Here is a 25,012-nt window from a genome sequence, read left to right as displayed (position 1 = left end):
AGGGGAAGAGCAATGGGGATGTTGAAATCTCCCATGATGAGGGTAGGGATGTCACAGGAGAGAAAATGTGGAAGCCAAGTGGCAAAATGATCCAGGAACTGATGGGAGGGGCTGGGAGGACGACACACCACCGCCACTCACATGGAGAAGGGGGTGTAGAGTCTGACGGCATGGACCTCAAAAGAAGGGATGACTAGTGAGGGTAGTTGAGGGATAACCTGAAAGGTACATTTTGGTGATAGGAGCAGACCAACGCTTCCACCTGCTCTATTGTCTGATCTTGGGGTATGAGAGAAGTGTAGTCCCCCATATGTAAGAGCAGCAGCAGCGGTAGTGTCAGACTGCTGGATCCAGGTTTCAGTAAGAGCCAGGAGGTTAAGAGAATTAGAAAGGAAAAAGTCATGAATGAAGGAGAGTTTGTTACACACTGAGCGAGAATTCCAAAGTGCACAATTAAGAGAGACAGATAGCATGCAGGGAATATTAATAAGATTAGAGGGGTTTCTGAGTGTAGCAGTTGGGGGGTTTGTACTGACACTCCCCTAATCTGCCAACTTAGCAAACGTATTGGGGTGTGCCAGATCAGGACTAGCCTCCCTGGCGCTCTTCCCTCTACCCTGCCTTCTAACTGTCACCCAGCTTGCTGCTTCACTGTCCTGCAGCTCCAACCTAGCATCCCCCCATATCTATACCATTGAGCGTCTGCTCAGTGAGCAGGAGACTCCTTTCCATATTGTCTATGGATCTCAGTGTTTACAGCTGCACATTTAGATTCAGTATCTGGGATTCCAAATGCACAACGTGCTCACATCTCACACAGCAGTATGCACCCTCGACCGGCTGTTCAAGGATTGCATACATGTGGCAAGATGTACACTGGATGGATGGCATTGGCAATAGTGGAGCACATTCCTAATGGGGATTGCACCAGACAGAAAAGATAAGTAAAAATAAATAAAAAGTATTAATAAAATATAACAGTAATTCAGTAATACCGCCCTTGGAATCTCCCTGAATCCAAAGCCACTAAATCACAAGTCACACATTTACCACCGTTCGCACTAATGCTCCTGTCACACTCAGCTCGCTCACACTCGCTGAAGCAGAAGATTAAAGAGATTTTTTTTCCCTTCACCAGCAAACCACCCTGCTGCTCAATGCACTTCCAAATAAAATAATGTTCTTTATATTATGATTTCTGTGAGTGTACACGTATATACACGTATATCCTTTTCTCTAAAGGAACAAAGTGCCAGAATTGACACATCTAAAGCGACATTTCTGGGGTGGTTCTCTGCAACATTAACCCAATGTCCAGTCTGTTGCGTGCAATGCACTTCACTCACTTGTGGGTTAGAGTCTTCCTCAGGTTGCAGGGTCACAGTTTCCTTATTAAAGGATGAAGCTTCTAATCCTTTTCAGACCGTAGGTCTCGGACATTAATGGTTTTCCCCTCGAGCCTAGCTGCTACCATACTCATGCTACTTTGATATTTTCTCGCAACCGTCTGACTGTCAGCCTCCAGGCCCTGGACTGCTGGGCTCTTCTGCTTAAATGGTCTCCAGACACAGCCTCATTGTCCTTCCTCCTGGCTCTAACTAACTAACTCCACAAAAGTTTCTCAGGTAACCCTTTCCTGGCCCCTCCCAATCAGACATCCCCTATTGGCTTAACTAATCCCAATCCTAATCTACCGTGCTCCCTACTGTTCTAAGTCCTACACTATCTTTATGTCTTCATGATACAAGAACACAGGCACATTGTTTGACATTGTAATCCACAATGAAATGATATCACATGACATGTAAAACATACCTACTTTACACTGTGTTCCAAATTATTATGCAAATTATATTTTTCTCTGATTTTCCTAAATAGTCAGTACAAATGACAGTCAGTCTAATAAAAGTCATCACCCGTTAGAGTATACATCGAATTTTATTGAAGAAACCTCCCAATGATAACAGTATAATCTCCAAAATGACTAAAAACTCAAATTGCACTGTTCCAAATTATTATGCACAGTAGAATTTCTAAACATTTGATATGTTTTAAAGAACTGAAAATGCTCATTTGTGGAATTTGCAGCATTAGGAGGTCACATTCACAGAACAAAAAAGCTATTTAACTCCAAAACATCCTAACAGGCCAAGTTACATGTTAACATAGGAACCCTTCTTTGATATCACCTTCACAATTCTTGCATCCATTGAACTTGTGAGTTTTTTGGAGAGTTTCTGCTTGTATTTCTTTGCATGAAGTCAGAATAGCCTCCCAGAGCTACTGTTTTGATGTGAACTGCCTTCCACCATCATAGATCTTTTGTTTGATGATACTCCAAAGGTTCTCTATAGGGTTGAGGTCAGAGAAAGATGGTGGCCAAACCATGAGTTTATCTCCTTTTATGCCCATAGCAGTCAATGATTCAGAGGTATTCTTTGCAGCATGAAATGGTGCAGTGTCATGCATGAAGAGGATTTTGCTCCTGAAGGCACATTTCTTCTTTTTATACCATGGAAGACAGCTGTCAGTCAGAAACTCTATATACTTTGCAGAGGTCATTTTCACACCTTCAGGAACCTTAAAGAGCCCTACCAGCTGTTTCCCCATGATTCCAGCCCAAAACATGACTCCTCCACCTCCTTGCTGACGTCGCAGCCTTGTTGGGACATAGTGGCCATCCACCAACCATCCACTACTCCATCCATCTGGACCATCCAGGGTTGCTCGACACTCATCATTAAACAAGACTGTTTGAAAATTAGTCTTCATATATGTCTGGGCCCACTGCAACCATTTCTGCTTGTGAACACTGTTTAGGAGTGGCCGAATAGTAGGTTTATGCACCACAGCATGCCTTTGAAGGATCCTACACCTTGAGGTACGAGGGACTCCAGAGGCACCAGTAGCTTTAAATATCTGTTTGCTGGTTTGTAATGGCTTTTTAGCAGCTGCTCTCTTAATCCGTTGAACTTGCCTGGCAGAAACCTTCCTCATTCTGCCTTTATCAGCACAAACATGTCTGTGCTCAGAATCAACCACAAATCTCTTAACAGTACAGTGATCACGTTTAAGTTTTTGGGAAATATCTAATGTTTTCATCTCTTGACCAAGGCATTGCACTATTTGATGCTTTTCAGCAGCAGAGAGATCATTTTTCTTTCCTAAATTCCTTGAAACCTGTGCCCTGCTTAATAATGTGGAACATCATTCTTAAGTAGTTTTCCTTTAATTGGGCTCACCTGGTAAACTAATTATCACAGGAGTTTGAGATTGATTTCAGTGATCCAAAGAGCCCTGATACACAATAGCATCTATGAGTTTATTTGAAAAACAAAAAATTACATCTTTATGACACTTAAATCCAATTTGCATAATAATTTGGAACACAGTGTATTAAGAATGTGCACAAGGAGTGCGAGGCATAAGATAACCTCCAGTATACCTCTTACAGCTTCAGGCTGGTATTTTTAGGCTGGGAAGAGGCCAGTATGCATGGATCTTTTCAGCCTGATAATATCAGCCCCCAGCTGTCTGCTTTACCTGGGCTGGTTATCAAAAATAGGGGGGGAACCTATGTCATTTTTTAAATTAATTATTTATGTAATAGATCAAAAAAGTCTAATAAGCTTAAAAACACCATGAAAGATACTAAAGAATGCAACTTTATAACATTTAAGGTGGAGACATTTATGTAAGTTCCTCCACCTATGAACATGTCTACAGCATTACTGGGTATGGTAAGCAATTCCTGCACATTTATTGGCTGTCTAAAGGTGTGTGCACACGTTGCAGATTCTGCTGCGTTGTACAGTACCAAAAAAACGCAGTGCACATGCTGCGGATTTTTCCTCTCGGATTAGCTGTGGATTGAAATCCGCAGCATGTCAATTCTTTGTGCGGAATCCGCAGCGGTTTGACACCTGCTCCATTCTCGAAATCCGCAGGTGTCAAAACGCAGGGGTAATCCGCAGGCTAATCCGCACTAAATCAGCAGGTACAATGAGGGTCATTTTACCTGCGGATTTAGCCAAATCCGCGCGGAAGAATCCGAAACGAGTGAACACACCCTAGCAACTGCAAAACATGAGGGCCTGTGGCATATACTCACTTCTGAACCAGTGATGTCGGGTGCGCCTGCACAAATTAATTTGTCTCCTCTAACTCAAGCCAGCTCTAACCTCTGTTTTAGGCTAAAAAGTGAGCATAAATTACACCTCAACACATTCAGCACACCCCGGTTTCTTAACTCGCTGCTACCATTAATCAAACATATACGGTAATGAGTCCCCAAAATATTTTACTGTTAGACAATCAAAACGTCACATACCTTCTGAAGGGCTAAAGATTCTTTAAGAGAATACAAGGATCAAACGTATTAAAGATTTAAGCTTTACTATAGGAATCCAAGGAGCAATGTTTCTCCTTGCGGAGAGTGACATGTCCAGCATGCCGAGATGGGGAGCCTTTTAAGCTGAAATACTCCTCTGGGAAAAATGCCAATTTTCTCTTCAGAGAGGAAGAGAACTAGAACTCCAGTACCACATATAGGAAGTAACAATCCTAAAAGTCAATGTTGACCCTTTAACGAGCATTGTCCCATGACTTAGGATAAAAGTTAAAACCAGAATCTCAAGTTGTAGATGATGCATGTGTTCAATAGTAAAAAAAACATACAACATACAGTACATACGACATACAGTACATACTCACCAATCACCTAGTCCCCGATGCCCTCGTTCTCCTGTAACAAAAATAAAATAATAAACCAACCTATACTTACCTTTCCGCAGAAGTCCATTTAATAATGAGGTCCCACGATCTCCCGTGTAGAACAGTGACATTGGGAGATGTCACTGTTCTACAAGGCCCTCCGACATGCACTCGCTGCCGGGAGGTCACCTGAGTTCATGCTGTCACCGGCAACGTTATGTGAGAAAATTCTCACACAGCGATGCCGTAAAGTGAGAGCATCAACTCCGGTGACCTCTTAAGGGATGCACTGTAGGAGCCATTAACCTCCTGTCAGGAATCGCGGGAGGCCTATAGAGTGGTCACATCTCCTGATGTGACTGCTCTATAGGGGAGATCATCATGGGACACTCATTATTAAATGGATTACATTGGAACAGGGAGTATTTGTGCTTGTTTATTATTTTATTGTTTTGCAGGTGACCGAGGGCGTTGCAGGAATTAGGAGTACAATAAAAGTGGGAAAATGTGTTGTGTTATTTATTTCATTAAAATACTTTACTCTGGCTGTGTCTTTAATTAACCCAATAACAACTAAAGGATTAGTAATGGATAAGTGCTTATTGACACCTCTCCATTACTAAGCTGAGCTTGATGTCACCTTACAATACAAAGGTGACATCAACCCCCCATTACCCCATATGCCACCACTATAGGGCAGTGCGAAGAGATAGACTAAGTGCCAGAATTGGAGCATCTCAGTGATGAGCCATTTCTGGGGCGGCTGTGGGCTGGTGTTTGTAGCTAGGGGGGCCAATATCCATGGCCCCGTCCTAGGCTATAAATATCATCCCGCAGCTGTCTGCATAGCCTTTTCTGGCTATTATTTATAGGGGGACCCCACGTCATTTTTTGGGGGGTTCCCCTATTTTAATAGAAAGTAAAGGTTATGCAATTGCGGGCTGATATTAATAGCATGGGAAGATCCATGGGTATTACCCCCTTCCCAGGCTATAAACATCTGCCCCCAGTCACTGGCTTTCACTCTCTGGACTGGAAAATTGCCCAAGGAATTTTTTTCCCTTGTTTTAAATTAAACAGATATTGCTTTTAAGGCTGAGGTCACACTTGCAAGAAACTCACACGAGTCTTGCACCTCAATACCCAGCACTGCCGCCGGCACTCGGGACTGCTCCGATCCGAGTGCCAGCGGTAGTGCTGGGTATTGAGGTGCAAGACTTGTGCAAGTTTTTTGCGAGTGAGACCCCGGCCTAACGCAGATTTTTTTATATCTATAGATATATCTATAGATAGATATATCTATCTATTGTAGTACAGCAGTGTCCACGTTGTGCAGTGATGAGGCAAGTTCAAACCAAAACGTGTTTAACCCCTTTCTGACATCAGACATACTATCCCGTCCACGGTACCTGGGCCCGTATGACCAGGGATGGGATAGTACGTCTGGTGGGATAGGCCGCTGATCGCGGCCGGGTGTCAGCTGATTATCACAGCTGACACCCAGCACTATGTGTCAGGGGCAGTCACGGACCCCCCCGCACATTAACCCATGGCATACTGCGATCAAACATGATCGCAGTGTACTGGGGGATTAGGGAAGCATCGCTAGGGAGGGGGCTCCCTCCGTGTGTCCCTGAGACCCCCAGCGCAGCGCGATGCGCTGCTCTGGGGGCCTCCTTCCCTGCACTGAGGAAGTCGCCTCCCTGCAGGCCCCTGAAGGCCCCCGTGGCCATATTGGATCCGGGGGCCTGCAGGGAGGCGACTTCCTCAGTGCCTGTAGAGAGCAGGCAGTGAGGAAGCCTCTGCAGCGCCTGCTAGATCGCTGATCTGACAGAGTGCTGTCCCAACTGTCAGATGAGCGATCTGACATATTACAGTGATGTCCCCCCCCCCCCCGGGACAATGTAATAAAGTAAAAAAAAAAAAAAAAAAAAAAAATTTGGGGGAAATAAAAAAAACAATAAAAGTACACATATTTGGTATCGCCGCGTCCGTAACGACCCGCCCTATAAAATTGTCCCACTAGTGAACCCCTTAGAAAATAAAAATAAAAAACGAAGCAAAGAACAATGCTTTTTCATTATACTGCCGAGCAAAAAGTGCAATAACACGCGATCAAAAAGACGAATATAACTTACCATGGTACTGCTGAAAACGTCACCTTGTCCCTCAAAAAATGAGCCGCAACACAGCATCATCAGCAAAAAAATAAAAAAGTTATAGCTCACAGAATAAAGCGCTGCAAAAATAATTATTTTTTATATAAAATTGCTTTCATTGCATAAAAGCGGCAAAACAAAAAAAGACATAAATGAGGTATCGCTGTAATCGTACTGACCCGAAGAATAAAACTGCTTTATCAAATTAACCACACACGGAACGGTGTAAACGCACCCCCTAAAAGAAATTCATGAAATGCTGGTTTTTGTTCATTCTGCGTCCCAAAAATCTGAATAAAAAAAGTGATCAAAAAAAGTCACGTGCCCGAAAATGGTGCCAATAAAAACGTCAACTCGTCCCACAAAAAATAAGACCTCACATGACTTGGTGGGTCAAAATGTGGAAAAATTATAGCTCTCAAAATGTGGTGATGCAAAAACTATTTTTACAATAAAAAGCGGCTTTTAGCGTGTGACAGCTGCCAAACATAAAAAGACGCCATAAATAGTAAATTAAACCCCCCGTTATCACCCACTTAGTTAGGGAAAAAATAATAAAATAAAAAAAAATGTATTTATTTCCATTTTCCCATTAGGGTTAGGGCTAGGGTAAGAGTTAGGGCTAGGGTTAGGGCTGAGATAATGGTTAGGGGTGTGTTGGGGTTAGGGTTGGAGTTAGAATTGGGGGGGTTTCCACTGTTTAGGCACATCAGGTGCACTCCAAACGCAACAAGGCGTCTTATCTCAATTCCAGCCAATTCTGCGTTGAAAAAGTCAAACGGTGCTCCTTCCCTTTCAAGCTCTGCCATGTGCCAAAACAGTGGTTTACCCCCACATATGGGGTATCAGCCTACTCAGGACAAATTGCACAAAAACTTTTAGGGTCCAATTTCTCCTGTTACCCTTGGGAAAATAAAAAATTGGGGGCAAAAATATCATTTTTGTAGAAAAAACTATGATTTTTTTATTTTTATGGCTCTATGTTAAAAACTTCTGTGAAGCACTGGGGGGTTCAAAGTGCTCACCACACATCTAGATAAGTTCCTTGGGGGTCTAGTTTCCAAAATGGGGTCACTTATGGGGGGTTTCAACAGTTTAGGCACATCAGAGGCTCTCCAAATGCGACATGACACCGCAGACCATTCCATCAAAGTCTGCATTCCAAAACGTCACTACTTCCCTTCCAAGCCCCGACGTGTGTCCATACAGTAGTTTTCTCCCATATATGGGGTATCAGCGTATTTAGGATAAATTGGAAAACAACTTTTGGGGTCCAATTTCTCCTCTTACCCTTGGGAAAATAAAAAATTTGGGGACTAAAAGATCATGTTTGTGGAAAAAATATGATTTTTTTATTTTCACGCACGGGAGTTATAAACTACTGTGAGGCTATGTGCACACGTTGCGGAATTGCCGCAGTGAGAAAATCTCATTTTAATTCTAGCCTATTTCCCACGGAAAAACTAGTGATTTGCAAGCGTAATTAGCTTGCAGAATGCTAGCGTTTTCCAAGCGATCTGTAGCATCGCTTGGAAAACTGATTGACAGGTTGGTCACACTCGTCAAACATAGTGTTTGACGAGTGTAACCAACTTTTCACTATTGAGGCTGCCTATGCAGCATCAGTAGTAAAAATATCTAATGTTAAAAATAATTTAAAAAAAATAAAAAATCGTGTTTTTCTCACAATCCGGCGTCCAACGCAGCGTTCCCGATCATCGCGATGCTCCCGGCAGGTCCCGTTCCCAGTGATGCATTGCGCCAATGACCTCTGATGACTTCGCGGTCTCGCAAGACCGCTACGGTTTTGCGAGACCGCGACGTCATCAAAGGTCATTGGCTCAATGCATCACTGGGAACGGGACCTGCCGGGAGCATCGCTGAGGCCTTGTGACGCTGCGTGGGACATCGGAAGGAGAGAATATGACGATTTTTTTATTTTAATTCTATTTTTTACAGGGATATGGTACCCAGAGCCTGGAGTAGAATCTCCTCTCCTCCAGACCGTGGGTACCAACCCCAAATGTTTTGCTTACTTTTCGCATGGTGGGCACAGCCACATGTGGAAAGTAAGCAGAACAATGCATTCCTATGTGTGCAGATTTTCCCGTGATTCCGCACAAAGAATGAGCATGCTGCGTGCGTATTTTTCCGCGATGCAATTCCGCCACGGAAAAATCTGCAGCATTAGCACAGTATATGCGGAATGCCATATGATTGCATGGGATGCTTTTTTTTGCGTTTTCGTGGCAAAATCGTGCGTTTAAAATCACCAGGAAAACTCAAAAAAACACTTTGTGTGAACACAGCCTGAAGCACTTGGGGGTTCAAAGTGTTCACCACACACCTAGATAAGTTCCTTGGGGGTCTAGTTTCCAAAATGGGGTCACTTTTGGGGGGTTTCAACAGTTTAGGCACATGAGAGGCTCTCCAAACTCGACATGACACCTGCAGACCATTCCATCAAAGTCTGCATTCCAAAACGTCACTACTTCCCTTCCGAGCCCAGACGTGTGCCCATACAGTAGTTTTCTCCCACATATGAGGTGTCAGCGTACTCAGGACAAATTGGACAACAACTTTTGGGGTCCAATTTCTCCTCTTACCCTTGGGAAAATAAAAAAAATTGGGGACTAAAAGATCATGTTTGTGGAAAAAATATGATTTTTTTATTTTCACACCCGGGCGTTATAAACTTCTGTCAAACACTTTGGGGTTCAAAGTGCTCACCACACACCTAGATAAGTTCCTTGGGGGGTCTAGTTTCCAAAATGGTGTCATTTGTGGGGGTTTCCACTGTTTTGGCACATCAGGAGTTTTCCAAACGCGACATGGCGTCCAATCTCAATTCCAGCCAAAAAAGTCAAATGGCGCTGCTTCCCTTCCGAGCTCTGCCATGCACGCAAATAGTCGTTTACCCCAAATATGGGGTATCAGCGTACTCAGGACAAATTGCACAATAACTTTTGGGGTCCCGTTACCCTTGGGAAAATAAAAATTGGGGGTGAAAAGATCATTTTTGTGGAAAAATTATGATTTTTTTAATATTATCCCTGTACGTTGTAAACTTCTATGAAGCCCTTGGGGGTTCAAAGTTCTCACCACACATCTAGATAAGTTCCTTGGGGGGTCTAGTTTCCAAAATGGGGTTATTTGTGGGGGGTTTCCACTGTTTTGGCACATCAGGGACTTTCCAAACGCAACATGGCGTCTGATCTCAATTCCAGCCAATTTTGAAGTGAAAAAGTCAAACGGTGCTCCTTCCCTTTCGAGCTCTGCCATGCGCCAAAACAGTGGTTCCCCCCCAGACATCAGGTATCAGCGTACTCAGAACAAATTGCACAATAACTTTTGCAGTTCAATTTCTCCTGTTACCCTTGGTAAAATAACAAAAATTGGACCTGAAGTAATTTTTTTGTGAAATAAAGTGAAATGTTCATTTTTTTTTTAAACATTCAAAAAATTCCTGTGAAGCACCTGAAAGGTTAATAAACTTATTGAATGTGGTTTTGAGCACCTTGAGGGGTGCAGTTTTTAGAATGATGTCACTTTTGGGTATTTTATATGATATAGACCCCTCAAAGTGACTTCAAATCTGATGTGGTCCCTAAAAATAAAATGGTGATGTAAAAATGAGAAATCGATGGTCAACTTTTAACCCTTACAAAAAAAAATTTTGGTTCACAAATTGTGCTCATGTAAAGTAAACATATGGGAAATGTTATTTATTAAGTTATTTGTGTTCCATATCTCTGTGATTTAAGGGCATAAACATTCAGATTTGGAAAATTGCAAAATTTTCAAAATTTTCACCAAATTTCCTTTTTTTTCACAAATAAACGCAAGTTATATCAATGAAATTTTTCCAATAACATGAAGTACAATATGTCACGAGAAAATATTGTCAGAATCACCGGGATCCATGGAAGTGTTCCAGAGTTATTACCTCATAAAGGGACAGTGGTCAGAATTGTAAAAATTGGCCATTAACGTGCAAACCACCCTTGGGGGTAAAGGGGTTAATGTCCAAAAACTCACACAGTGCTCAGTACACTGTATCCTCCGGATCGCAGCCGGGAAAACACAAAACAGTCTGTGACCGGCCATGAGCGACCGCACTATCGTGTATGCAGGTGTGCCAGACCCTTTGGCTCCACTTGGCCCTGTGTTGCCTCACACAGGGAGTGCTCTGCAGACCAACTGCTCTGTCTGCTTGCAGGACCAAAACTGACACACCCAAACTCTTCCTGTAGGGTTTTTTTCCTTCACTCCAATCTGTGGCCATAGGCCACTTATAAGATCTGGATTAATGCTCCAGTCTCTTCGGAGGCGTGGGTTCAAATCCCACTGCTGCCAATATTACGAGAATTTAAAAACACTTATAAGATCTGGGCTGGAGGAAACGGACTGGACCCCACTACCTTCCTGCAGCCTGTTTCAAAAAGAAAAGCCCATACCAGGTTTTCCTGAATAAGCTCCTTGGTCAAGATAACTTGACCAGGTTCAAACTTACTATTATTCTGCCTTGTGACTCACAGGCATGCTGCTGTGACCACAAGGCACTCCAGCGGATCTAATATGCTTCTGAGCGCATCCTGGGGGACACAAAGCTCCCCTCGCATATGACCCCGGTCACTGCCTCACACTATGTAGAGATATATCTACCTATCTATCCATCTATCTATAGATATTCACTTATATTTGTTTTGTGTGTGTAAACATTATGTGAACATGGTATGTGATGATATTATGGTCTTCAATGGAGTATGTAAAAGAAGAGGTTGGACAAAGAAATTACATCACAATTCTTTTTTTTTTTGCTAAACGACAAAAACCAGGGGCGTAACATTCCCAGTTGCAGGGGGTCGCAACTGCGACGGGGCTCCTGAGCGCTTAGGGGCCCAGGACCCAGGGCCGCCAGTCAGGGCATTAATGCCCTGACTGGCATATGGAGCCCCTATGAGCAGAGGGGGCCCACATCGGGCCCTAGCGGTGGGGCAGGCTGGGCAGGAGGGGAGGTCAGAGAGGCACCATGTCAGTGCCGACTCCCCCTGCACCGCATTGAACTATACCGGCGTCTATGACACAGTCACAGTTCAAAGCAATGATGGAGAGAGCGTCAGCTGACTTTCCCTCTCCCATCATTCCCCCCTCTGCCTTTAATACAGCGGGTGCGTGATGATGTCATCGCGCACTCACTGTGTATCAGGCAGAGCAGGAGACAGGAGCGCGGGCACGAGGAGAAGGTGAGGAGTTTCTTTTTATGCAATAGTGAGTACAGCCAGGAATGTGGGGCCATTCTCAGGGGGATGTATACCATGGTGCTGTATACCATACAGGGGATACTGTTCTCTATACTATGGGGGTGTATACCATGGGGGGGTGCTGTGCTGTATACCATGGGGGGTGCTGTGCTGTATACTATGGGGGGCTGTATACTATGGGGGGTCCTGTACTGTATACCATGGGGGCTGAATACCATGGGGGGGTGCTGTGCTGTATACTATGCTATTCTGTTTACCATGGGGGTGCTGTGTTGTATACCATGCAGTGCTGTATACCATGGGGGGCTGTATACCAGGTGGTGCTGTATACCATGGGGGCTGTATACCATGTGGTGCTGTAAACTATGGGGGGTGCTGTGCTGTATACGATGGGGGGCTGTATAACATGCGGCTTGTGCTGTATACCATGCAGGGCTGTGCTCTACTCCACGCGGTGCTGTATATCATGGGGGGTTCTGTGCTGTATACCATGAGGGGTGCTGTGTTGTACACCATGGGTGGTGCTGTGCTGTATACCATGGGCGGCTGTATACCATGCAGTGCTGTATACCATGGGGGGTGCTGTGCTGTATATCATGGGTGCTGTATACCATGCAGTGCTGTATACCATGGGGGGTGTATACCATGCGGGGCTGTGCTGTATACCACGTGGTGCTGTGCTATATATCATGCGGTGCTGTATACCATTGGGTGGGTGCTGTGCTGTATACCATGGGGGGCTGTATACCATGCAGGGCTGTGCTGTATACCATGCGGTGCTGTGCTGTATACCATGTGATGCTCTATACCATGGGGGTGCTGTATACTATGCGGGGCTGTGCTCTATACCATGTGGTGCTGTGCTGTATATCATGTGGTGCTGTGCTATATACTATGCGGCTGTGTTATATACCATGGGGGTACATTATATTCTATGGGGGAGGCTGTGTTATATAATATGGGGGGGCGACATTATAGTCTATGGTGTAGCAAGTCAGACACCTGCCCTCCGCTCCTTTCATTCTCTATGTGAGGGTGGAGTTATGGGAGCGGTGGGGCTGTGGACAGATCGAGGGATGGAGCCTGGGGTGGTCTCAAGGGGGCCCCAAAATTTTTGCCAGTATGGGACCCCGAAATTCTTAGTGGCAGCCCAGGGTGGGGGGGCCCCATTTGAAAGTTCGCACCGGAGCCACTGGCAAAAACGCATACAAATCCGCATGGAAAAACACATGAAAATCCGCATCCAAAACACACGGATTTTTACCTGCGTTTTCTGCCAAGAGAGGCAGAATCTGCGCAGAAAAATTCACAGGCAAATCCGCAACGTGTGCACATACTCTTAAGCTGCAATGCTCCTCTGGGAAATATGCAAATTAACTCTTCAGAGAGGAAGAGGACTGAACTCTTGTGCCACTTATAGGAAGTAGCAATCCTAAAAGTCAATATAGTCGATATTGACTTTTAGGGTTGCTACATCCTATAAGTGCCACTAGAGTTCCAGTCCTCTTCCTCTCTGAAGAGACTATTTGCAAGCTTTAATATAAATTAATATAAAAATATACAGTGCTAACAATAAATATATAAAGGAGGTAAAAATAACAACACATAAACATGCAAAACCGTTATAAAAAGGGGGTAATAACAGAAATAACTAAATGTTTCCATATACAGTTATCGTAGGGAGAAGTGAATCATGGGGCACGGGCTGCCCTCACATGTTAACACTTCTCTTTGTATCACCCAGCTTTCTATAGTCCTGATCATAGGCTCATATTTCCAGGATGAACCGAAGTTGCCATTTTAAGGGATGGTGTTTGTAAGTGGACGAATGGCTAAGGATGTGGCATTTGCAATCTCCTGTCTCCCCCTATACAGACAATAGGAAATATTCTGCTTAGTACAGACCATTTGCTAACCCCTTGAAGCTCAAAATCCAAGAGCTAAGGGGCCAGTTTTAACACCTCCTGCAAAAGCCCCTTTGTGCTTACAATACTGGTATATTCAGTTTCACCCTTTTGTCACCTAAATGTAACGCTACTGCTGGTATGAGTTTCCCTTATTGATTATATATCTCCTTCACAGCCGTGGACTTGACCATGGCCCTCGTGCACCCGCGATAATCGATCGAGTAACGAGCGTGCCCGGGCACCCCGATAGTCGATCGAGTATCATGCTGTGTCGAGCACGCTCGCTCATCACTAATAGGGAGGCTGTGGGGATTCATACTGTAGAGAGAGAAGATATGTGGGGATCACTCTGTATAGAGAGACTATATGGGGGTCCATACTGTGTATTGCACTTCATAACAGTGGTAAAATATGTTCAATATTACTTGCGTCTATTTGTGAAAATATCATGCCGCGACACTGACACCACACTAGTTGGAAGCATGGCTTTAAAGGGAAGGTGCCGTGTTTTTTTATAATTTAATGTAAAAAAGAAAATAGTATAAAAAGATATTGTCCCCTAAGCTTGACTCAGTGGTGTGTATGGATTTTTTTTCTGTAGTAATGCAGCCACTGGGGGCTGCCATCTTACCTCTCTGGCTGCTGAACGACACTTTCCATGCTCATTTACGGCAGTCCCTGGGCATAAGAGATAATAGTCGGCTGCCGACCCCTATCTGAATCATTGCAGCAGCATCAGGAGTGAACTGGCCACGCCTCTGTGGGCAGCTCAATTCACAGCTGTGGGTGTGGCCAGGCGCCATCTTATTAGAGCCCAGTGCTTTCCTGTTAGCTTCATTTACACTCTATTGCAAGCCCTGGATGCAGGACTGTTCCAGCATAACAGGGCTTGGATGTTCACTCTGCACATACCAGCTGTAGGAGAGGAACCAGGACGAGCTGCTGGACACCAAGCTGCTCTTTCCAAAACACACGGCCAGCCGCTGCCCCTGCAAAACATACGAGGAGCTGCTCCCTGCTGTTTCAAAACACTTGGCAATCTGCTGGACATCTAATCCTCTCCTGTGTGATACTGACTGCTGAGCCCTGTATCTAATCCTCTCCTGTGTGATACTGTGTACTGAGCCGTGTATCTATTCCTATCCTGTGTGATACAGACTGCTGAGCTATGTATCTAATCCTATCCTGTGTGATACTGTCTGCTGAGCCATTTATCTATTCCTATCCTGTGTGATACTGACTGCTGAGCTATGTATCTAATCCTATCCTGTGTGATACTGACTGCTGAGCTATGTATCTAATCCTATCCTGTGTGATACTGTGTGCTGAGCCATGTATCTAATCCTATCCTGTGTGATACTGCCTGCTGAGCCGTGTATCTAATCCTCTCCTGTGTGATACTGTGTGCTGAGCCGTATATCTAATCCTATCCTGTGTGATACTGCCTGCTGAGCCGTGTATCTAATCCTCTCCTGTGTGATACTGTGTGCTGAGCCGTGTATCTAATCCTATCCTGTGTGATACTGTCTGCTGAGCCATGTATCTAATCCTCTCCTGTGTGATACTGTCTGCTGAGCCGTGTATCTAATCCTATCCTGTGTGATACTGACTGCTGAGCCGTGTGTCTAATCCTCTCGTGTGTGATACTGTCTGCTGAGCTATGTATCTAATCCTATGCTGTGTGATACTGTCTGCTGAGCTGTGTATCTAATCCTATCCTGTGTGATACTGTCTGCTGAGCCGTGTATCTAATCCTCTCCTGTGTGATACTGACTGCTGAGCCGTGTATCTAATCCTATCCTGTGTGATACTGTCTGCTGAGCCGTGTGTCTAATCCTCTCGTGTGTGATACTGTCTGCTGAGCTATGTATCTAATCCTATGCTGTGTGATACTGTCTGCTGAGCTGTGTATCTAATCTTATCCTGTGTGATACTGTCTGCTGAGCCGTGTATCTAATCCTCTCCTGTGTGATACTGTCTGCTGAGCTATGTATCTTATCCTATGCTGTGTGATACTGTCTGCTGAGCCGTGTGTCTAATCCTCTCGTGTGTGATACTGTCTGCTGAGCTATGTATCTAATCCTATGCTGTGTGATACTGTCTGCTGAGCCGTGTATCTAATCCTCTCCTGTGTGATACTGTCTGCTGAGCTATGTATCTAATCCTATGCTGTGTGATACTGTCTGCTGAGCCGTGTATCTAATCCTCTCCTGTGTGATACTGTGTGCTGAGCCGTGTATCTAATCCTATCCTGTGTGATACTGTCTGCTGAGCCGTGTGTCTAATCCTCTCGTGTGTGATACTGTCTGCTGAGCTATGTATCTAATCCTATGCTGTGTGATACTGTCTGCTGAGCCGTGTATCTAATCCTCTCCTGTGTGATACTGTCTGCTGAGCTATGTATCTAATCCTATGCTGTGTGATACTGTCTGCTGAGCCGTGTATCTAATCCTCTCCTGTGTGATACTGTGTGCTGAGCTATGTATCTAATCCTATGCTGTGTGATACTGTCTGCTGAGCCGTGTGTCTAATCCTCTCGTGTGTGATACTGTCTGCTGAGCTATGTATCTAATCCTATGCTGTGTGATACTGTCTGCTGAGCCGTGTATCTAATCCTCTCCTGTGTGATACTGTCTGCTGAGCCGTGTATCTAATCCTATCCTGTGTGATACTGACTGCTGAGCCGTGTGTCTAATCCTCTCGTGTGTGATACTGTCTGCTGAGCTATGTATCTAATCCTATGCTGTGTGATACTGTCTGCTGAGCTGTGTATCTAATCCTATCCTGTGTGATACTGTCTGCTGAACCTTGTATCTAATCCTCTCCTGTGTGATACTGTCTGCTGAGCTATGTATCTAATCCTATGCTGTGTGATACTGTCTGCTGAGCCGTGTGTCTAATCCTCTCCTGTGGGATACTGTCTGCTGAGCCGTGTATCTAATCCTCTCCTGTGTGATACTGTCTGCTGAGTCGTGTATCTAATCCTATCCTGTGTGATACTGTCTGCTGAGCTGTGTATCTAATGCTATCCTGTGTGATACTGACTGCTGAGCCATGTGTCTAATCTTCTGTGTTCTACTGACTGCTGAGCCGTGTATCTAATCCTATCCTGTGTGATACTGACTGCTGAGCCGTGTATCTAATGCTACTCCATGTGATACTGCTCTCCTGAAATACTCTGTGCTGCTGTCACCCTGCTCCTCCACCATATATCTCCCTCTGTGCCCCCCATAGACCAGCACACTGCTCTCCTGAAATACTCTGTGCTGCTGTCACCCTACTCCCAGAATCCTTGCTGCCTGCCATCCTCGGTGACCGAAGACCCCATTCCTCTCCTCAGATCCCGTCCTGGTGATGTGTGAAAGCGAGGCGACAGGGGCCTGATATATGGTGGAAGGAGCAGGGCGACAGCAGCACAGAGTATTTCAGGAGAGCAGTGTGCTGGACTATGGGGGCGCCCTGTTCGGTGCCATGGATTGTACATAGAGCGCTGTGTTTTATACACATGGATGGACCATCTGCTTGTCTGCTCCACAGAAATCCAGGAAACATTTCTGCTGATTGATGGCCTGTCCTGATCCAGACTTTGCATGCAAAGACAGTCAGTAACTTTGCAGGCCCAATCAAAATGGCTGCTCACTATGTTCCTAAATGTCATCCTCTCTTTTCTCTTAGCAAACACCCAGAAGCGGAGGAGAGGAGTGACACCACACCCATGTCAGCAGATTCCTCCCATAATTACTGCAGGGCAGTAATGTGAGCTAGTTGTATACTAGGTTTTTGTGCCAAATTTCAGTAGCTGCTCCCCCTTGTGTTAACAAGTGGAAATGCCAAACTTTTTAAAATTATTTTTCATATTTTACAAAATTAAAAACATGATAATATTTTTTAAGAAAATGTAAACATTAATTCTTCACATTTTTTCAATTGCTGAAAAAATTTTTTTTGGATGGCACCTTCCCTTTAAGGGTATGCCAGCCTGCACTTTTATTTGTATAAATGATAATGCAGTAATGGATCCTAAACAGGATCCTTTTGGTGTCTTATTGTCCTTTACAATAAGGGAATCCCATTATAGCTTAACTTCTTTCTGACATGTGACGTACTATCCCGTACACGGTACCCGGGCCCGTATGACCGGGGACGGGATAGTACGTCACCGCGATCAGCGGCGCTCACGGGGGGTCACGGACCGTCCCCGGCACATTAATCCCCGACACAACGGCGATCCAACATGATAAGAAAAGTTAATTCAGCTCACCCTTAATAAGACCAATGTCCTCGAGACACGGACCTCGTCTCTGCCAGACGATAGACGTAGCAATCCAAGAAAGGGAATGTCCAGCTCAAGAAGATAAAATCCAAATCCTTTATTGTCCTTCTTAAAATAATGACAGGCTTGATGCACCTGACCGGATAGTCCGGAGGAAAGGTTGCTAATGAACAGCTGGACGCGTTTCGAACAAGTGTTCTTAGACTCAGCATGTCTCCCGGGAGAGAGGGTGGGTATATAAATGCAACACACAATATTCACAATAGATTACTAAAATGCAATTATCCTAAATGGAGTCTGAACAGAGCTTCTAAAATTGTTGGTAATAAATCACGCATTTCTTTACTCAAATCTGATCATTCTGTTACCACAGCTGATTCTATTATCCCCCAGAAAGGTTTTCAGGCAGGTTGTCCCACTTTGGTTTTGACGCATAGCGTCTTTTTCAAATCTGTTTCTGATATTATACGGCGCAATGCAAACATTCTCCCAAGTGATCATGTTATGGACCACATTCTTGAAAATGGAATTGTTTCCAGACGAGCCCCAACACTTGGCAATTTTTTGTCTCCAAGTTTTTATCAGAGAAAAGCATATAGAAGGGGTCACTGGTTGTCTAGTAAGGGTTTTTTTTTAGATGTGGACAATTTCCTTGCAAAACCTGCACCTATTCTCAACAAACCACCTGTTTTACTAATTCTAGGACACACAATTTTTCAGATCAGTGAAATTTTGAATTGCAATTCCGACCATGTAGCTTACATAATAGAATGCAAGCAATGCAATTTAAAATACGTTGGTTCCATGATCAGAAAATTAAAAATGCCTCTAGACATTTTATCACCTCACATAACAGAGATTTCTTTTTTCAGTACCTTTGCAATTGAACATGTAATAATAATAATCTTTATATAGCGCTAACATATTCCACAGCGCGTTTACAGTTTGCACACATTTTCATCACTGTCCCCGATGGGGCTCACAATCTAAATTCCCTATCAGTATGTCTTTGGAGTGTGGGAGGAAACCCACGCAAACACGGGGAGAACATATAAACTCCTTGCAGATGTGGTCCTTGGTGGGATTTGAACCCAGGACCCCAGCGCTGCAAGGCTGCAGTGCTAACCACTGAGCCACCGTAACTAAATCTCCACGCGGTGGTAGGAGAGACATTTGCGGGACAAAGAAGCATTGTGGATCCTTTCACTGGACACAAGAGTTCCTGATGGACTAAATCTCAAGAAAGAGTTCATGCTTTATTATTGATTTTATTACTTTGTATGAATTTTGTATATGTTTTTTTTCTTTATTTTTATGTTAATTTGTTGTTAATGAGACACCTGTGTGCTGTATTTATATACCCACACTCTCTCCCGGGAGGCATGCTGAGTCTAAGAACACTTGTTCGGAACGCGTCCAGCTGTTCATTAGCAACCTTTCGTCCGGACTATCTGGTCGGGTGTGTCAAGCCTGTCATTATTTTAAGAAGCACAATCAAGAATTTGGATTTTATCTTCTTGAGCTGGACATTCCCTTTCTTGGATCCAACATGACAACAGTGTACCGGGGGGCACAGGGAAGAATCACGCAGGGAGGGGGCCCCCTGCGTGCTTCCCTGAGACACTCAGAACAGCGCGATGTGCTCGAGCTGTTCCGAGGGTCTCCTCGCTGCAGGCCCCCGGATCCAATATGGCCGCGGAGGCTTTTGGGTCCTGCAGGGAGGCAGCTTTCTCAGTGCCTGCTAAGAGCCTCCTCAGTGCCTGTCAGATCGCTGACACTTTATAGTAATGTCCCCAGCTGGGGCAATATAATAAAGTAAAATAAAAAAAATCAAGTGTAAAAATAATTTTTTTAAAAATTCCTAAATAAATTAAAAAAAATAAAAATTCCCTAATAAATTATTTTTTTTTGTAAATTAAAAAAACAATAAAAGTATACATATTTAGTATCACCGCGTCCGTTATGACCCGCCCTATTAAACTGTCCCACTAGTTAACCCCTTTAGTGAACCCCTTAATAAAAAAACAAAGCAAAAAACAATGTTTTATCATCATACCACCGAATAAAAAGTGCAATAACGCACGATCAAAAAGACATGTATAAATAACCATGGTACTGCTGAAAACATCATCTTGTCCCGCAAAAAAAGAGCCGCCACACAGCATCATCAGCAAAAAAAATAAAAAAGTTATAGCTCGCAGAATAAAGCGATGCAAAAATAATTATTTTTTAAATAAAATTGTTTTTATTGTCTAAAAGTGCCAAAACATAAAAAAGATATAAATGAGGTATCGCTGTAATCATACTGACCCTAAGAATAAAACCGCTTTATCAATTTTACCACACGCGAAACGGTGTAAACATCTCCCCCCAAAAAAGAAATTCATGAAATGCTGGTTTTTGTTCATTCTGCGTCCCAAAAATCAGAATAAAAAGTGATCAAAAAATGTCCCATGCTACCAATAAAACAATCAACTCGTCCCGCAAAAAAGAAGACCTCACATGACTCTGTGGGTCAAAATATGGAAAAATTATAGCTCTCAAAATGTGGTCATGCAAAAACTATTTTTATAATAAACAGCTTCTTTTAGCGTATGACAGCTGCCAAACATAAAGACCCCCTTAGTTAGGGAAAAATAATAAAATTAAAAAAAGTATTTATTTCCATTTTCTCATTAGGGTTAGGGCTACGGTTAGAGTTAGGGCTAGGGTTAGGGCTGAGATTAGGGTTAGGGGTGTGTTGGGGTTAGGGTTGGAGTTAGAATTGGGGGGTTTCCACTGTCAAACGGTGCTTCTTCCCTTTCAAGCTCTGCCATGCGCCCAAATAGTGCTTTACCTCCACATATGGGGTAACAGCCTACTCAAGACAAATTGCACAACAACTTTTGGGGTCCAATTTCTCCTGTTACCCATGGGAAAATAAAAAATTGAGAGCAAAAGTATCATTTTTGTGGAAAAAAATGATTTTATTTATTTTTATGGCTCTACGTTCTAAACTTCTGTGAAGCACTTGGGGGTTCAAAGTACTCACCACACATCTATCTAAGTTCCTTGGGGGGTCTAGTTTCCAAAATGGGGTCACTTGTGGGAGGTTTCCATAGTTTAGGCACATCAGTGGCTCTGCAAACGTGTCATGACACCCGCAGACCATGCCATCAAAGTCTGCATTACAAAACATCACTGGGGGGCGGGGCCTAGCTCTTGATGTGAGAAGTCAGGTGGCTGTGCTTCTCTGCCACCATTAGCCTCAATTATCCTGCACAGAGCCCGAACCAGCTAATTCCTTTACCAGGATCAGATGTCTGAAGGTCCCAGGAGTCAGGGGCGAGCTTCTGCCAGACTCAGAGAGACAGACATGGGCCGCAAAAGGCAGAAAGATGCCGGAGCCTGCAGCAGTGCCTCAGTCCAAGATTGTGCTGAGAGAGTGGAGGAGGCGGGAAGAAGAAACACAGCCTATGCACAGAGGCTGGAAGTCTCAGCCCGGCTGAACAGGTATGTGAGGGGCATAGAGACAGATGAAGAAGGAAATGGAGGGAGTGAGAAGCACAGAGATGAGGAGGAAGACGATGAGGAGATACCTGTGCTGAATGCAGAGCTGGAGCAGGAGGAAGAGGTGGATGGTGACACTGTGCAGTTAGCTGAAAGTGCAGATGTAGCAGAGCCCACCCTGCGGGATGTATTCCAAGCTGTCTTATACTGCAAGACTGCCTTAACTGCTCTAACAAAGCAGGTGAATTGCCTGAAAGAAGAAATGGGAGGCATAAAAACATCTATGCAGAAAGTTACAGCCAGATTAACTGAGGTGGAGGACAGAGTTGGTGTAACAGAAGATCACTTAACCTCAGTGCAAAAGACACAACAACAGCACACTCAGAGGATCACGGTAGTAGCCAATAAAAATGACCTGGAAAACCGGTCACGTAGGAACAATTTGCGCATTGTGGGCATCCCTGAGAGAGCTGAGGGTGCTGACCTCACAGCCTTTATTGAAACCTGGCTGCTGGACAAGTTTGGTGCTGATAACTTGTCGAGAGTGTTTGTGGTGGAGCATGCCCATCGCGTACCCATGAGACCCCCAGTGCCGGGAGATGGACCTCGCACGATGCTAGCCAGAATCCTGAATTGCAGAGACAGGGACACAATCTTATGAAAGGCTGGAAAGTTGACAGATCTTAACCTGGAGGGCAAACGAATCGAAATATACCCGGATTACTCAGCCGAGGTGCAAAAGTTGCGACTGCGGTATGGCGAAGTGAAGAAACAGCTCCGCTCTTTGCATTTAAAATACTCTACAATTTATCCTGCTAAATTAAGAGTGGAAGCTTTTGGAAAGGTCATTTTTTTCCCGTCACCGGTTGAGGCTGCTTCGTGGTTGGAGCGCAACCGGAGCAAATTGAGAGAAGATAATGGCAATATGACCACATGACCCTGCTAGACTGATCACTGGACAGGGTTGTGGCGCTGCTTTACTCTGCGAAATAGGAGCGCAGAGGAGGGGGAGAACTCCCCACTGGGATCTACGTATTATGGTTAATTGTTTGACTAATGGTTCGGGACTATGCATACTGTTGACAATATGGCGGAGAGGCTGCCAATGATGGAGGAGGACACGACGCATGTTGAAGTGCGGAATACTGAGAAGTTGCTCAGGTTCTTTGAGCTCCCACTCTCACGTTGGGGAGAGAGTGACAACTGCAAAAGGGGAAGGGTGGGGGGAGGGGAAGCGGAGAGGGATGGGGGGAGGTGGGTGGGGCGGATTTGTAGGGAGATGGGGGTTTTCATGCTGTTTGACCGGGTATGATTGGGACCACAATGTAATGATGTTACTTGATGATGATGGATTGTTCTTTCTAATGCACAATGAGTAACCGTACTGTTCGGATGTTAAGTTGGAATGTACGTGGTATATCTGATAAGGTTAAGAGGGCGGCTGTTCTGAATCATATCAAATCCTGTGAACCTATGATCGCGTGCTTGCAGGAGACACATCTCACTAGAGACACTATGCACTGGTTGTCAAGAGCCTGGATGCTAAAGACATATCATTCTACTTATTCCTCGTACTCCAGGGGGGTGTCAGTCCTAATACACAAAAACACACATTATGAAGAGCTGGTAGTGCATGTAGACAGTGAAGGGCAGTATGTATGGATTGCTTGCAGATTGTTCGGACACAAAATGATTTTAGTGGCTTTATATATCCCTCCACCTTACTCTAAAAAGAAACTACAAGCAGTACTGGAACTGACGGGCAGATGGGGGGAGACTCCGTTGTTGATTATGGGAGATGCTAACAACACTATGAATGATTATTGGGATAAAGTAAGACCGGCAGGTACGGAAGCTGGACAGGACAGGATGACTGCCTTTGGCAAGTATGTAGGGGAACTTGGGCTGGTAGATCTGTGGAGAGTACGAAATGAGGGTAAGAGGACTTTTTCATGTCATTCGGCAACACATGGAACACTGTCGAAGATAGACCTGGCTTTGGGGGATACCGCTATGGACGGGATGGTGGGGGAGGTGGAATACCTACAGAGGACTCTCTCGGATCATGGTCCTATGGTGGTCACGCTTCTGGTGAGATCTGCTCAGGGTCAGAGGGGAGGTTGGCATCTTCACCCGACGTGGCTTAAAGTGGTGGACATGGGTGGCATAACCAAAGAGCTAGAGCACTTCTTCCAAATGAACGAAGGGAGTACTGAGGCCACAACGGTATGGGATGCCATGAAGGCATTTACGAGGGGACTTTTTATAAGTGAGATTGCGAGGTGTAAGACCAAAACTAAATTGGCAGATCAACAAATAAAAGATGACCTGACAAGAGCGGAGGCAGACATGATTTTGACGCCAACGAGTGAAGCTCACAATAGACTAAAATTGGCTCAGGAGGCAGTTGATAAACTGCACATGATGCAAGCTGAGAGGAAAAGGGCATTTCAGCAAGCCCAATTCTTTGAAGAAGGAGAGAGAGTAGGTCACTTGTTGGCGGTGATATCTGCGGCACAAAGGGAGTCTTCCAGGGTGTATAAACTGAGAGATCAAACAGGGGCGACTCTGACAGACACAAAGGACATACTGGAGGTCTTCAAGGCATATTACATGGCACTGTACACTTCGAGAGCACGGGACACAGAGGGGGATGTGGAGAAATTTTTGGAAGGCATTTCACTACCTAAATTGTCTGAGGAAGATAGGTTGAGGTTGGAAGACCCTGTGAGTGTGGAGGAGGTGGAATGTGCAATACTGTCTATGCCCAATAACAAATCACCGGGAGCTGATGGTCTACCTGGGGAGGTGTACAGGGAGTTAGTGGAACTGCTGGCTCCGAAATTGAAATCTGTGTTTGATGAGGCTTTAGTGACGGGGGCACTGCCGAGATCAATGGAGGAAGCGGTGATAGTAGTTCTGCCGAAGGAGGGAAAAAATCCCATGGATGCGGAGTCGTACAGGCCCATTTCGTTGTTGACAACGGATGTCAAAATACTCGCTAAGATCCTGGCCACCCGGCTCACCGGGGTTGCGCATACCATTATACACGAGGACCAGTCGGGCTTTATGCCTAACCGCTCCATGGCTGTTAACTTAAGAAGATCATTTCTTAATATGCAACTGCCTGCTGATAATGGTGGCAGGAGAATAGTGATGTCATTGGACACTAGGAAAGCATTTGATAGCGTGGAATGGCAATACTTA

The 25,012-nt window shown here is 44.6% G+C and overlaps 1 protein-coding gene and 2 long non-coding RNA genes across 3 annotated transcripts in view; 1 reads left to right on the top strand and 2 right to left on the bottom strand.

Annotated features, from left to right (window-relative positions):
* LOC141088329 (uncharacterized) overlaps positions 1 to 14,796 on the bottom strand; it is a 37,384-nt gene extending 22,588 nt beyond the window's left edge. Inside the window, exon 1 of the long non-coding RNA XR_012231902.1 lies at positions 14,675 to 14,796. This is a non-coding gene — a long non-coding RNA (uncharacterized lncRNA). The remainder of the gene's footprint in view (positions 1 to 14,674) is intronic.
* Positions 1 to 25,012, top strand: part of LOC141088328 (man(5)GlcNAc(2)-PP-dolichol translocation protein RFT1-like) — a 382,865-nt gene that overhangs the window by 123,192 nt on the left and 234,661 nt on the right. The window lies entirely within an intron of this gene.
* The window catches only part of LOC141088330 (uncharacterized), a 250,127-nt gene that overhangs the window by 37,116 nt on the left and 187,999 nt on the right, over positions 1 to 25,012 (bottom strand). The gene's annotated exons all lie outside the window — the stretch shown is intronic.

Source organism: Dendrobates tinctorius, unplaced genomic scaffold (assembly GCF_039654945.1).
Source record: "Dendrobates tinctorius isolate UK_male_01 unplaced genomic scaffold, ASM3965494v1 ptg000038l, whole genome shotgun sequence".
Classification (NCBI taxonomy): Eukaryota; Metazoa; Chordata; class Amphibia; order Anura; family Dendrobatidae; genus Dendrobates; species Dendrobates tinctorius.
Note: the sequence above shows the minus strand (reverse complement) of the source record. Positions and strands in the feature narration are given on the sequence as shown.